This window comes from Schistocerca nitens, chromosome 2 (genome assembly GCF_023898315.1).
Source record: "Schistocerca nitens isolate TAMUIC-IGC-003100 chromosome 2, iqSchNite1.1, whole genome shotgun sequence".
Taxonomy (NCBI): Eukaryota; Metazoa; Arthropoda; class Insecta; order Orthoptera; family Acrididae; genus Schistocerca; species Schistocerca nitens.
The window spans coordinates 1,144,049,883-1,144,062,137 of NC_064615.1; positions in this window are offsets into that span (position 1 = coordinate 1,144,049,883).

Consider the following 12,255-nt stretch of genomic DNA (forward strand, 5'->3'; position numbering starts at 1 on the left):
CAATGCAGGGAATCCAGAGTATTTCATATGGACGCAAATTGTGTGTTAATTCGTCAATGTGAGGGAGCGAGGAATGCAGTAAAGGAGGAATAATGCATCGGAAAAGAGATACTCGGAACCCCAAAGAAAATCCTATCGTTTCCGTAGAAACGAATCCCGATTTAGAAGGACAATCAGGGAATCCAGAGAATTTCATATGGACGCAAATTGTGTGTTAATTTGTCAATGTGAGGGAGCGAGGTATGCAGTAAAGGAGGAATAATGCATCGGAAAAGAGATACTCGGAACCTCAAGGAAACTCCTACCGTTTCCGTAGAAACGTATCTCGATTTAGAAGGACAATGCAGGGAATCCAGAGTATTTCATATAGACGCAATTTGTGTGTTAATTCTTCAATGTGAGGGAGCGAGGGATGCAGTAAAGGAGGAATAATGCATCGGAAAAAAGATACTCGGAACCCCAAAGAATATCCTATCGTTTCTGTAGAAACGTATCTCGATTTAGAAGGACAATGCAGGGAATCCAGATTATTTCATACGGACGCAAATTGTGTGTTAATTCGTCAATGTGAGGGAGCGAGGGATGCAGTAAAGGAGGAATAATGCATCGGAAAAGAGATACTCGGAACCCCAAAGAAAATCCTATCGTTTCCGTAGAAACGAATCCCGATTTAGAAGGACAATCAGGGAATCCAGAGAATTTCATATGGACGCAAATTGTGTGTTAATTTGTCAATGTGAGGGAGCGAGGTATGCAGTAAAGGAGGAATAATGCATCGGAAAAGAGATACTCGGAACCCCAAAGAAAATCCTATCGTTTCCGTAGAAACGTATCTCGATTTACAAGGACAATGCAGGGAATCCAGAGTATTTCATATGGACGCAAATTGTGTGTTAATTCGTCAATGTGAGGGAGCGAGGGATGCAGTAAAGGAGGAATAATGCATCGGAAAAGAGATACTCGGAACCCCAAGGAAACTCCTACCGTTTCCGTAGAAACGTATCTCGATTTAGAAGGACAATGCAGGGAATCCGGAGTATTTCATATAGACGCAATTTGTGTGTTAATTCTTCTATGTGAGGGAGCGAGGGATGCAGTAAAGGAGGAATAATGCATCGGAAAAAAGATACTCGGAACCCCAAAGAATATCCTATCGTTTCTGTAGAAACGTATCTCAATTTAGAAGGACAATGCAGGGAATCCAGAGTATTTCATATGGACGCAAATTGTGTGTTAATTGGTCAATGTGAGGGAGCGAGGGATGCAGTAAAGGAGGAATAATGTATCGGAAAAGAGATACTTGGAACCCCAAAGAAAATCCTTTCGTTTCCGTAGAAACGTATCTCGATTTAGAAGGACAATGCAGGGAATCCAGAGTATTTCATATGGACGCAAATTGTGTGTTAATTCGTCAATGTGAGGGAGCGAGGGATGCAGTAAAGGAGGAATAATGCATCGGAAAGGAGATACTCGGAACCCCAAAGAAAATCCTTTCGTTTCCGTAGAAACGAATCCCGATTTAGAAGGACAATGCAGGGAACACAGAGTATTTCATATGGACGCAATTTGTGTGTTAATTCGTCAATGTGAGGGAGCGAGGGATGCAGTAAAGGAGGAATAATGCATCGGAAAAGAGATACTCGGAACCCCAAAGAAAATCCTATCGTTTCCATAGAAACGTATCTCGATTTAGAAGGACAATGCAGGGAATCCAGAGTATTTCATATGGACGCAAAATGTGTGTTAATTCGTCAATGTGAGGGAGCGAGGGATGCAGTAAAGGAGGAATAATGCATCGGAAAAGAGATACTCGGAACCCCAAAGAAAATCCTATCGTTTCCGTAGAGACGTATCTCGATTTAGAAGGAAAATGCAGGGAATCCAGAGTATATCATATGGACGCAAATTATGTGTTAATTCGTCAATGTGAGGGAGCGAGGGATGCAGTAAAGGAGGAATAATGCATCGGAAAAGAGATACTCGGAACCCCAAAGAAAATCCTATCGTTTCCGTAGAAACGTATCTCGATTTAGAAGGACAATGCAGGGAAACAGAGTATTCCATATGGACGCAAATTGTGTGTTAATTCGTCAATGTGAGGGAGCGAGGGATGCAGTAAAGGAGGAATAATGCATCGGATAAGCGATACACGGAACCCCAAAGAAAATCCTATCGTTTCCGTAGAAACGTATCTCGATTTAGAAGGACAATGCAGGGAATCCAGAGTATTTCATATGGACGCAAATTGGTTGTTAATTCGTCAATGTGAGGGAGCGAGAAATGCAGTAAAGGAGGAATAATGCATTGGAAAAGAGATCCTCGGAACCCCAAAGAAAATCCTATCGTTTCTGTAGAAACGTATCTCGATTTAGAAGGACAATGCAGGGAATCCAGAGTATATCATATGGACGCAAATTGTGTGTTAATTCGTCAATGTGAGGGTGCGAGGGATGCAGTAAAGGAGGAATAATGCATCGGAAAAGAGATACTCGACTCCCAAAAGAAAATCCTATCGTTTCCGTAGAAACGTATCTCGATTTACAAGGACAATGCAGGGAATCCAGAGTATTTCATATGGACGCAAATTGTGTGTTAATTCGTCAATGTGAGGGAGCGAGGGATGCAGTAAAGGAGGAATAATGCATCGGAAAAGAGATACTCGGAACCCCAAGGAAACTCCTACCGTTTCCGTAGAAACGTATCTCGATTTAGAAGGACAATGCAGGGAATCCAGAGTATTTCATATAGACGCAATTTGTGTGTTAGTTCTTCAATGTGAGGGAGCGAGGGATGCAGTAAAGGAGGAATAATGCATCGGAAAAAAGATACTCGGAACCCCAAAGAATATCCTATCGTTTCTGTAGAAACGTATCTCGATTTAGAAGGACAATGCAGGGAATCCAGAGGATTTCATATGGACGCAAATTGTGTGTTAATTCGTCAATGTGAGGGAGCGAGGGATGCAGTAAAGGAGGAATAAAGCATCGGAAAATAGATACTCGGAACCCCAAAGAAAATCCTATCGTTTCCGTAGAAACGAATCCCGATTTAGAAGGACAATCAGGGAATCCAGAGAATTTCATATGGACGCAAATTGTGTGTTAATTTGTCAATGTGAGGGTGCGAGGTATGCAGTAAAGGAGGAATAATGCATCGGAAAAGAGATACTCGACTCCCAAAAGAAAATCCTATCGTTTCCGTAGAAACGTATCTCGATTTACAAGGACAATGCAGGGAATCCTGAGTATTTCATATGGACGCAAATTGTGTGTTAATTCGTCAATGTGAGGGAGCGAGGGATGCAGTAAAGGAGGAATAATGCATCGGAAAAGAGATACTCGGAACCCCAAGGAAACTCCTACCGTTTCCGTAGAAACGTATCTCGATTTAGAAGGACAATGCAGGGAATCCAGAGTATTTCATATAGACGCAATTTGTGTTTTAATTCTTCAATGTGAGGGAGCGAGGGATGCAGTAAAGGAGGAATAATGCATCGGAAAAAAGATACTCGGAACCCCAAAGAATATCCTATCGTTTCTGTAGAAACGTATCTCGATTTAGAAGGACAATGCAGGGAATCCAGAGTATTTCATATGGACGCAAATTGTGTGTTAATTGGTCAATGTGAGGGAGCGAGGGATGCAGTAAAGGAGGAATAATGTATCGGAAAAGAGATACTTGGAACCCCAAAGAAAATCCTTTCGTTTCCATAGAAACGTATCTCGATTTAGAAGGACAATGCAGGGAATCCAGAGTATTTCATATGGACGCAAAATGTGTGTTAATTCGTCAATGTGAGGGAGCGACGGATGCAGTAAAGGAGGAATAATGCATCGGAAAAGAGATACTCGGAACCCCAAAGAAAATCCTATCGTTTCCGTAGAGACGTATCTCGATTTAGAAGGACAATGCAGGGAATCCAGAGTATTTCATATGGACGCAAATTGTGTGTTAATTCGTCAATGTGAGGGAGCGAGGGATGCAGTAAAGGAGGAATAATGCATCGGAAAAGAGATACTCGGAACCCCAAAGAAAATCCTATCGTTTCCGTAGAAACGTATCTCGATTTAGAAGGACAATGCAGGGAAACAGAGTATTCCATATGGACGCAAATTGTGTGTTAATTCGTCAATGTGAGGGAGCGAGGGATGCAGTAAAGGAGGAATAATGCATCGGATAAGCGATACACGGAACCCCAAAGAAAATCCTATCGTTTCCGTAGAAACGTATCTCGATTTAGAAGGACAATGCAGGGAATCCAGAGTATTTCATATGGACGCAAATTGGTTGTTAATTCGTCAATGTGAGGGAGCGAGAAATGCAGTAAAGGAGGAATAATGCATTGGAAAAGAGATCCTCGGAACCCCAAAGAAAATCCTATCGTTTCTGTAGAAACGTATCTCGATTTAGAAGGACAATGCAGGGAATCCAGAGTATATCATATGGACGCAAATTGTGTGTTAATTCGTCAATGTGAGGGAGCGAGGGATGCAGTAAAGGAGGAATAATGCATCGGAAAAGACATACTCGACTCCCAAAAGAAAATCCTATCGTTTCCGTAGAAACGTATCTCGTTTTAGAAAGATAATGCAGGGAACCCAGAGTATTTCATATGGACGCAAATTGTGTGTTAATTCGGCAATGTGAGGTAGCGAGGGATGCAGTAAAGGAGGAATAATGCATCGGAAAAGAGATACTCGGAACCCCAAGGAAACTCCTACCGTTTCCGTAGAAACGTATCTCGATTTAGAAGGACAATGCAGGGAATCCAGAGTATTTCATATAGACGCAATTTGTGTGTTAATTCTTCAATGTGAGGGAGCGAGGGATGCAGTAAAGGAGGAATAATGCATCGGAAAAAAGATACTCGGAACCCCAAAGAATATCCTATCGTTTCTGTAGAAACGTATCTCGATTTAGAAGGACAATGCAGGGAATCCAGAGTATTTCATATGGACGCAAATTGTGTGTTAATTCGTCAATGTGAGGGAGCGAGGGATGCAGTAAAGGAGGAATAATGCATCGGAAAAGAGATACTCGGAACCCCAAAGAAAATCCTATCGTTTCCGTAGAAACGAATCCCGATTTAGAAGGACAATCAGGGAATCAAGAGAATTTCATATGGACGCAAATTGTGTGTTAATTTGTCAATGTGAGGGAGCGAGGTATGCAGTAAAGGAGGAATAATGCATCGGAAAAGAGATACTCGACTCCCAAAAGAAAATCCTATCGTTTCCGTAGAAACGTATCTCGATTTACAAGGACAATGCAGGGAATCCAGAGTATTTCATATGGACGCAAATTGTGTGTTAATTCGTCAATGTGAGGGAGCGAGGGATGCAGTAAAGGAGGAATAATGCATCGGAAAAGAGATACTCGGAACCCCAAGGAAACTCCTACCGTGTCCGTAGAAACGTATCTCGATTTAGAAGGACAATGCAGGGAATCCAGAGTATTTCATATAGACGCAATTTGTGTGTTAATTCTTCAATGTGAGGGAGCGAGGGATGCAGTAAAGGAGGAATAATGCATCGGAAAAAAGATACTCGGAACCCCAAAGAATATCCTATCGTTTCTGTAGAAACGTATCTCGATTTAGAAGGACAATGCAGGGAATCCAGAGTATTTCATATGGATGCAAATTGTGTGTTAATTCGTCAATGTGAGGGAGCGAGGGATGCAGTAAAGGAGGAATAATGCATCGGAAAAGAGATACTCGGAACCCCAAAGAAAATCCTATCGTTTCCGTAGAAACGAATCCCGATTTAGAAGGACAATCAGGGTATCCAGAGAATTTCATATGGACGCAAATTGTGTGTTAATTTGTCAATGTGAGGGAGCGAGGTATGCAGTAAAGGAGGAATAATGCATCGGAAAAGAGATACTCGACTCCCAAAAGAAAATCCTATCGTTTCCGTAGAAACGTATCTCGATTTACAAGGACAATGCAGGGAATCCTGAGTATTTCATATGGACGCAAATTGTGTGTTAATTCGTCAATGTGAGGGAGCGAGGGATGCAGTAAAGGAGGAATAATGCATCGGAAAAGAGATACTCGGAACCCCAAGGAAACTCCTACCGTTTCCGTAGAAACGTATCTCGATTTAGAAGGACAATGCAGGGAATCCAGAGTATTTCATATAGACGCAATTTGTGTGTTAATTCTTCAATGTGAGGGAGCGAGGGATGCAGTAAAGGAGGAATAATGCATCGGAAAAAAGATACTCGGAACCCCAAAGAATATCCTATCGTTTCTGTAGAAACGTATCTCAATCTAGAAGGACAATGCAGGGAATCCAGAGTATTTCATATGGACGCAAATTGTGTGTTAATTGGTCAATGTGAGGGAGCGAGGGATGCAGTATAGGAGGAATAATGTATCGGAAAAGAGATACTTGGAACCCCAAAGAAAATCCTTTCGTTTCCGTAGAAACGTATCTCGATTTAGAAGGACAATGCAGGGAATCCAGAGTATTTCATATGGACGCAAATTGTGTGTTAATTCGTCAATGTGAGGGAGCGAGGGATGCAGTAAAGGAGGAATAATGCATCGGAAAGGAGATACTCGGAACCCCAAAGAAAATCCTTTCGTTTCCGTAGAAACGAATCCCGATTTAGAAGGACAATGCAGGGAACACAGAGTATTTCATATGGACGCAATTTGTGTGTTAATTCGTCAATGTGAGGGAGCGAGGGATGCAGTAAAGGAGGAATAATGCATCGGAAAAGAGATACTCGGAACCCCAAAGAAAATCCTATCGTTTCCATAGAAACGTATCTCGATTTAGAAGGACAATGCAGGGAATCCAGAGTATTTCATATGGACGCAAAATGTGTGTTAATTCGTCAATGTGAGGGAGCGAGGGATGCAGTAAAGGAGGAATAATGCATCGGAAAAGAGATACTCGGAACCCCAAAGAAAATCCTATCGTTTCCGTAGAGACGTATCTCGATTTAGAAGGACAATGCAGGGAATCCAGAGTATTTCATATTTACGCAAATTGTGTGTTAATTCGTCAATGTGAGGGAGCGAGGGATGCAGTAAAGGAGGAATAATGCATCGGAAAAGAGATACTCGGAACCCCAAAGAAAATCCTATCGTTTCCGTAGAAACGTATCTCGATTTAGAAGGACAAAGCAGGGAAACAGAGTATTCCATATGGACGCAAATTGTGTGTTAATTCGTCAATGTGAGGGAGCGAGGGATGCAGTAAAGGAGGAATAATGCATCGGATAAGCGATACACGGAACCCCAAAGAAAATCCTATCGTTTCCGTAGAAACGTATCTCGATTTAGAAGGACAATGCAGGGAATCCAGAGTATTTCATATGGACGCAAATTGGTTGTTAATTCGTCAATGTGAGGGAGCGAGAAATGCAGTAAAGGAGGAATAATGCATTGGAAAAGAGATCCTCGGAACCCCAAAGAAAATCCTATCGTTTCTGTAGAAACGTATCTCGATTTAGAAGGACAATGCAGGGAATCCAGAGTATATCATATGGACGCAAATTGTGTGTTAATTCGTCAATGTGAGGGAGCGAAGGATGCAGTAAAGGAGGAATAATGCATCGGAAAAGAGATACTCGACTCCCAAAAGAAAATCCTATCGTTTCCGTAGAAACGTATCTCGTTTTAGAAAGATAATGCAGGGAACCCAGAGTATTTCATATGGACGCAAATTGTGTGTTAATTCGGCAATGTGAGGTAGCGAGGGATGCAGTAAAGGAGGAATAATGCATCGGAAAAGAGATACTCGGAACCCCAAAGAAAATCCTATCGTTTCCGTAGAAACGTATCTCGATTTAGAAGGACAATGCAAGGAATCCAGAGTATTTCACATGGACGCAAATTGTGTGTTAATTCGTCAATGTGAGGGAGCGAGGGATGCAGTAAAGGAGGAATAATGCATCGGAAAAGAGATACTCGGAACACCAAAGAAAATCCTATCGTTTCCGTAGAAACGTATCTCGATTTAGAAGGACAATGCAGGGTATCCAGAGTATTTCATATGGACGCAAATTGTGTGTTAATTCGTCAATGTGAGGGAGCGAGGGATGCAGTAAAGGAGGAATAATGCATCGGAAAGGAGATACTCGGAACCCCAAAGAAAATCCTTTCGTTTCCGTAGAAACGAATCCCGATTTAGAAGGACAATGCAGGGAACACAGAGTATTTCATATGGACGCAATTTGTGTGTTAATTCGTCAATGTGAGGGAGCGAGGGATGCAGTAAAGGAGGAATAATGCATCGGAAAAGAGATACTCGGAACCCCAAAGAAAATCCTATCGTTTCCATAGAAACGTATCTCGATTTAGAAGGACAATGCAGGGAATCCAGAGTATTTCATATGGACGCAAAATGTGTGTTAATTCGTCAATGTGAGGGAGCGAGGGATGCAGTAAAGGAGGAATAATGCATCGGAAAAGAGATACTCGGAACCCCAAAGGAAATCCTATCGTTTCCGTAGAGACGTATCTCGATTTAGAAGGAAAATGCAGGGAATCCAGAGTATTTCATATGGACGCAAATTATGTGTTAATTCGTCAATGTGAGGGAGCGAGGGATGCAGTAAAGGAGGAATAATGCATCGGAAAAGAGATACTCGGAACCCCAAAGAAAATCCTATCGTTTCCGTAGAAACGTATCTCGATTTAGAAGGACAATGCAGGGAAACAGAGTATTCCATATGGACGCAAATTGTGTGTTAATTCGTCAATGTGAGGGAGCGAGGGATGCAGTAAAGGAGGAATAATGCATCGGATAAGCGATACACGGAACCCCAAAGAAAATCCTATCGTTTCCGTAGAAACGTATCTCGATTTAGAAGGACAATGCAGGGAATCCAGAGTATTTCATATGGACGCAAATTGGTTGTTAATTCGTCAATGTGAGGGAGCGAGAAATGCAGTAAAGGAGGAATAATGCATTGGAAAAGAGATCCTCGGAACCCCAAAGAAAATCCTATCGTTTCTGTAGAAACGTATCTCGATTTAGAAGGACAATGCAGGGAATCCAGAGTATATCATATGGACGCAAATTGTGTGTTAATTCGTCAATGTGAGGGAGCGAGGGATGCAGTAAAGGAGGAATAATGCATCGGAAAAGAGATACTCGACTCCCAAAAGAAAATCCTATCGTTTCCGTAGAAACGTATCTCGATTTACAAGGACAATGCAGGGAATCCAGAGTATTTCATATGGACGCAAATTGTGTGTTAATTCGTCAATGTGAGGGAGCGAGGGATGCAGTAAAGGAGGAATAATGCATCGGAAAAGAGATACTCGGAACCCCAAGGAAACTCCTACCGTTTCCGTAGAAACGTATCTCGATTTAGAAGGACAATGCAGGGAATCCAGAGTATTTCATATAGACGCAATTTGTGTGTTAGTTCTTCAATGTGAGGGAGCGAGGGATGCAGTAAAGGAGGAATAATGCATCGGAAAAAAGATACTCGGAACCCCAAAGAATATCCTATCGTTTCTGTAGAAACGTATCTCGATTTAGAAGGACAATGCAGGGAATCCAGAGGATTTCATATGGACGCAAATTGTGTGTTAATTCGTCAATGTGAGGGAGCGAGGGATGCAGTAAAGGAGGAATAAAGCATCGGAAAATAGATACTCGGAACCCCAAAGAAAATCCTATCGTTTCCGTAGAAACGAATCCCGATTTAGAAGGACAATCAGGGAATCCAGAGAATTTCATATGGACGCAAATTGTGTGTTAATTTGTCAATGTGAGGGTGCGAGGTATGCAGTAAAGGAGGAATAATGCATCGGAAAAGAGATACTCGACTCCCAAAAGAAAATCCTATCGTTTCCGTAGAAACGTATCTCGATTTACAAGGACAATGCAGGGAATCCTGAGTATTTCATATGGACGCAAATTGTGTGTTAATTCGTCAATGTGAGGGAGCGAGGGATGCAGTAAAGGAGGAATAATGCATCGGAAAAGAGATACTCGGAACCCCAAGGAAACTCCTACCGTTTCCGTAGAAACGTATCTCGATTTAGAAGGACAATGCAGGGAATCCAGAGTATTTCATATAGACGCAATTTGTGTTTTAATTCTTCAATGTGAGGGAGCGAGGAATGCAGTAAAGGAGGAATAATGCATCGGAAAAAAGATACTCGGAACCCCAAAGAATATCCTATCGTTTCTGTAGAAACGTATCTCGATTTAGAAGGACAATGCAGGGAATCCAGAGTATTTCATATGGACGCAAATTGTGTGTTAATTGGTCAATGTGAGGGAGCGAGGGATGCAGTAAAGGAGGAATAATGTATCGGAAAAGAGATACTTGGAACCCCAAAGAAAATCCTTTCGTTTCCATAGAAACGTATCTCGATTTAGAAGGACAATGCAGGGAATCCAGAGTATTTCATATGGACGCAAAATGTGTGTTAATTCGTCAATGTGAGGGAGCGACGGATGCAGTAAAGGAGGAATAATGCATCGGAAAAGAGATACTCGGAACCCCAAAGAAAATCCTATCGTTTCCGTAGAGACGTATCTCGATTTAGAAGGACAATGCAGGGAATCCAGAGTATTTCATATGGACGCAAATTGTGTGTTAATTCGTCAATGTGAGGGAGCGAGGGATGCAGTAAAGGAGGAATAATGCATCGGAAAAGAGATACTCGGAACCCCAAAGAAAATCCTATCGTTTCCGTAGAAACGTATCTCGATTTAGAAGGACAATGCAGGGAAACAGAGTATTCCATATGGACGCAAATTGTGTGTTAATTCGTCAATGTGAGGGAGCGAGGGATGCAGTAAAGGAGGAATAATGCATCGGATAAGCGATACACGGAACCCCAAAGAAAATCCTATCGTTTCCGTAGAAACGTATCTCGATTTAGAAGGACAATGCAGGGAATCCAGAGTATTTCATATGGACGCAAATTGGTTGTTAATTCGTCAATGTGAGGGAGCGAGAAATGCAGTAAAGGAGGAATAATGCATTGGAAAAGAGATCCTCGGAACCCCAAAGAAAATCCTATCGTTTCTGTAGAAACGTATCTCGATTTAGAAGGACAATGCAGGGAATCCAGAGTATATCATATGGACGCAAATTGTGTGTTAATTCGTCAATGTGAGGGAGCGAGGGATGCAGTAAAGGAGGAATAATGCATCGGAAAAGAGATACTCGACTCCCAAAAGAAAATCCTATCGTTTCCGTAGAAACGTATCTCGTTTTAGAAAGATAATGCAGGGAACCCAGAGTATTTCATATGGACGCAAATTGTGTGTTAATTCGGCAATGTGAGGTAGCGAGGGATGCAGTAAAGGAGGAATAATGCATCGGAAAAGAGATACTCGGAACCCCAAGGAAACTCCTACCGTTTCCGTAGAAACGTATCTCGATTTAGAAGGACAATGCAGGGAATCCAGAGTATTTCATATAGACGCAATTTGTGTGTTAATTCTTCAATGTGAGGGAGCGAGGGATGCAGTAAAGGAGGAATAATGCATCGGAAAAAAGATACTCGGAACCCCAAAGAATATCCTATCGTTTCTGTAGAAACGTATCTCGATTTAGAAGGACAATGCAGGGAATCCAGAGTATTTCATATGGACGCAAATTGTGTGTTAATTCGTCAATGTGAGGGAGCGAGGGATGCAGTAAAGGAGGAATAATGCATCGGAAAAGAGATACTCGGAACCCCAAAGAAAATCCTATCGTTTCCGTAGAAACGAATCCCGATTTAGAAGGACAATCAGGGAATCAAGAGAATTTCATATGGACGCAAATTGTGTGTTAATTTGTCAATGTGAGGGAGCGAGGTATGCAGTAAAGGAGGAATAATGCATCGGAAAAGAGATACTCGACTCCCAAAAGAAAATCCTATCGTTTCCGTAGAAACGTATCTCGATTTACAAGGACAATGCAGGGAATCCAGAGTATTTCATATGGACGCAAATTGTGTGTTAATTCGTCAATGTGAGGGAGCGAGGGATGCAGTAAAGGAGGAATAATGCATCGGAAAAGAGATACTCGGAACCCCAAGGAAACTCCTACCGTGTCCGTAGAAACGTATCTCGATTTAGAAGGACAATGCAGGGAATCCAGAGTATTTCATATAGACGCAATTTGTGTGTTAATTCTTCAATGTGAGGGAGCGAGGGATGCAGTAAAGGAGGAATAATGCATCGGAAAAAAGATACTCGGAACCCCAAAGAATATCCTATCGTTTCTGTAGAAACGTATCTCGATTTAGAAGGACAATGCAGGGAATCCAGAGTATTTCAT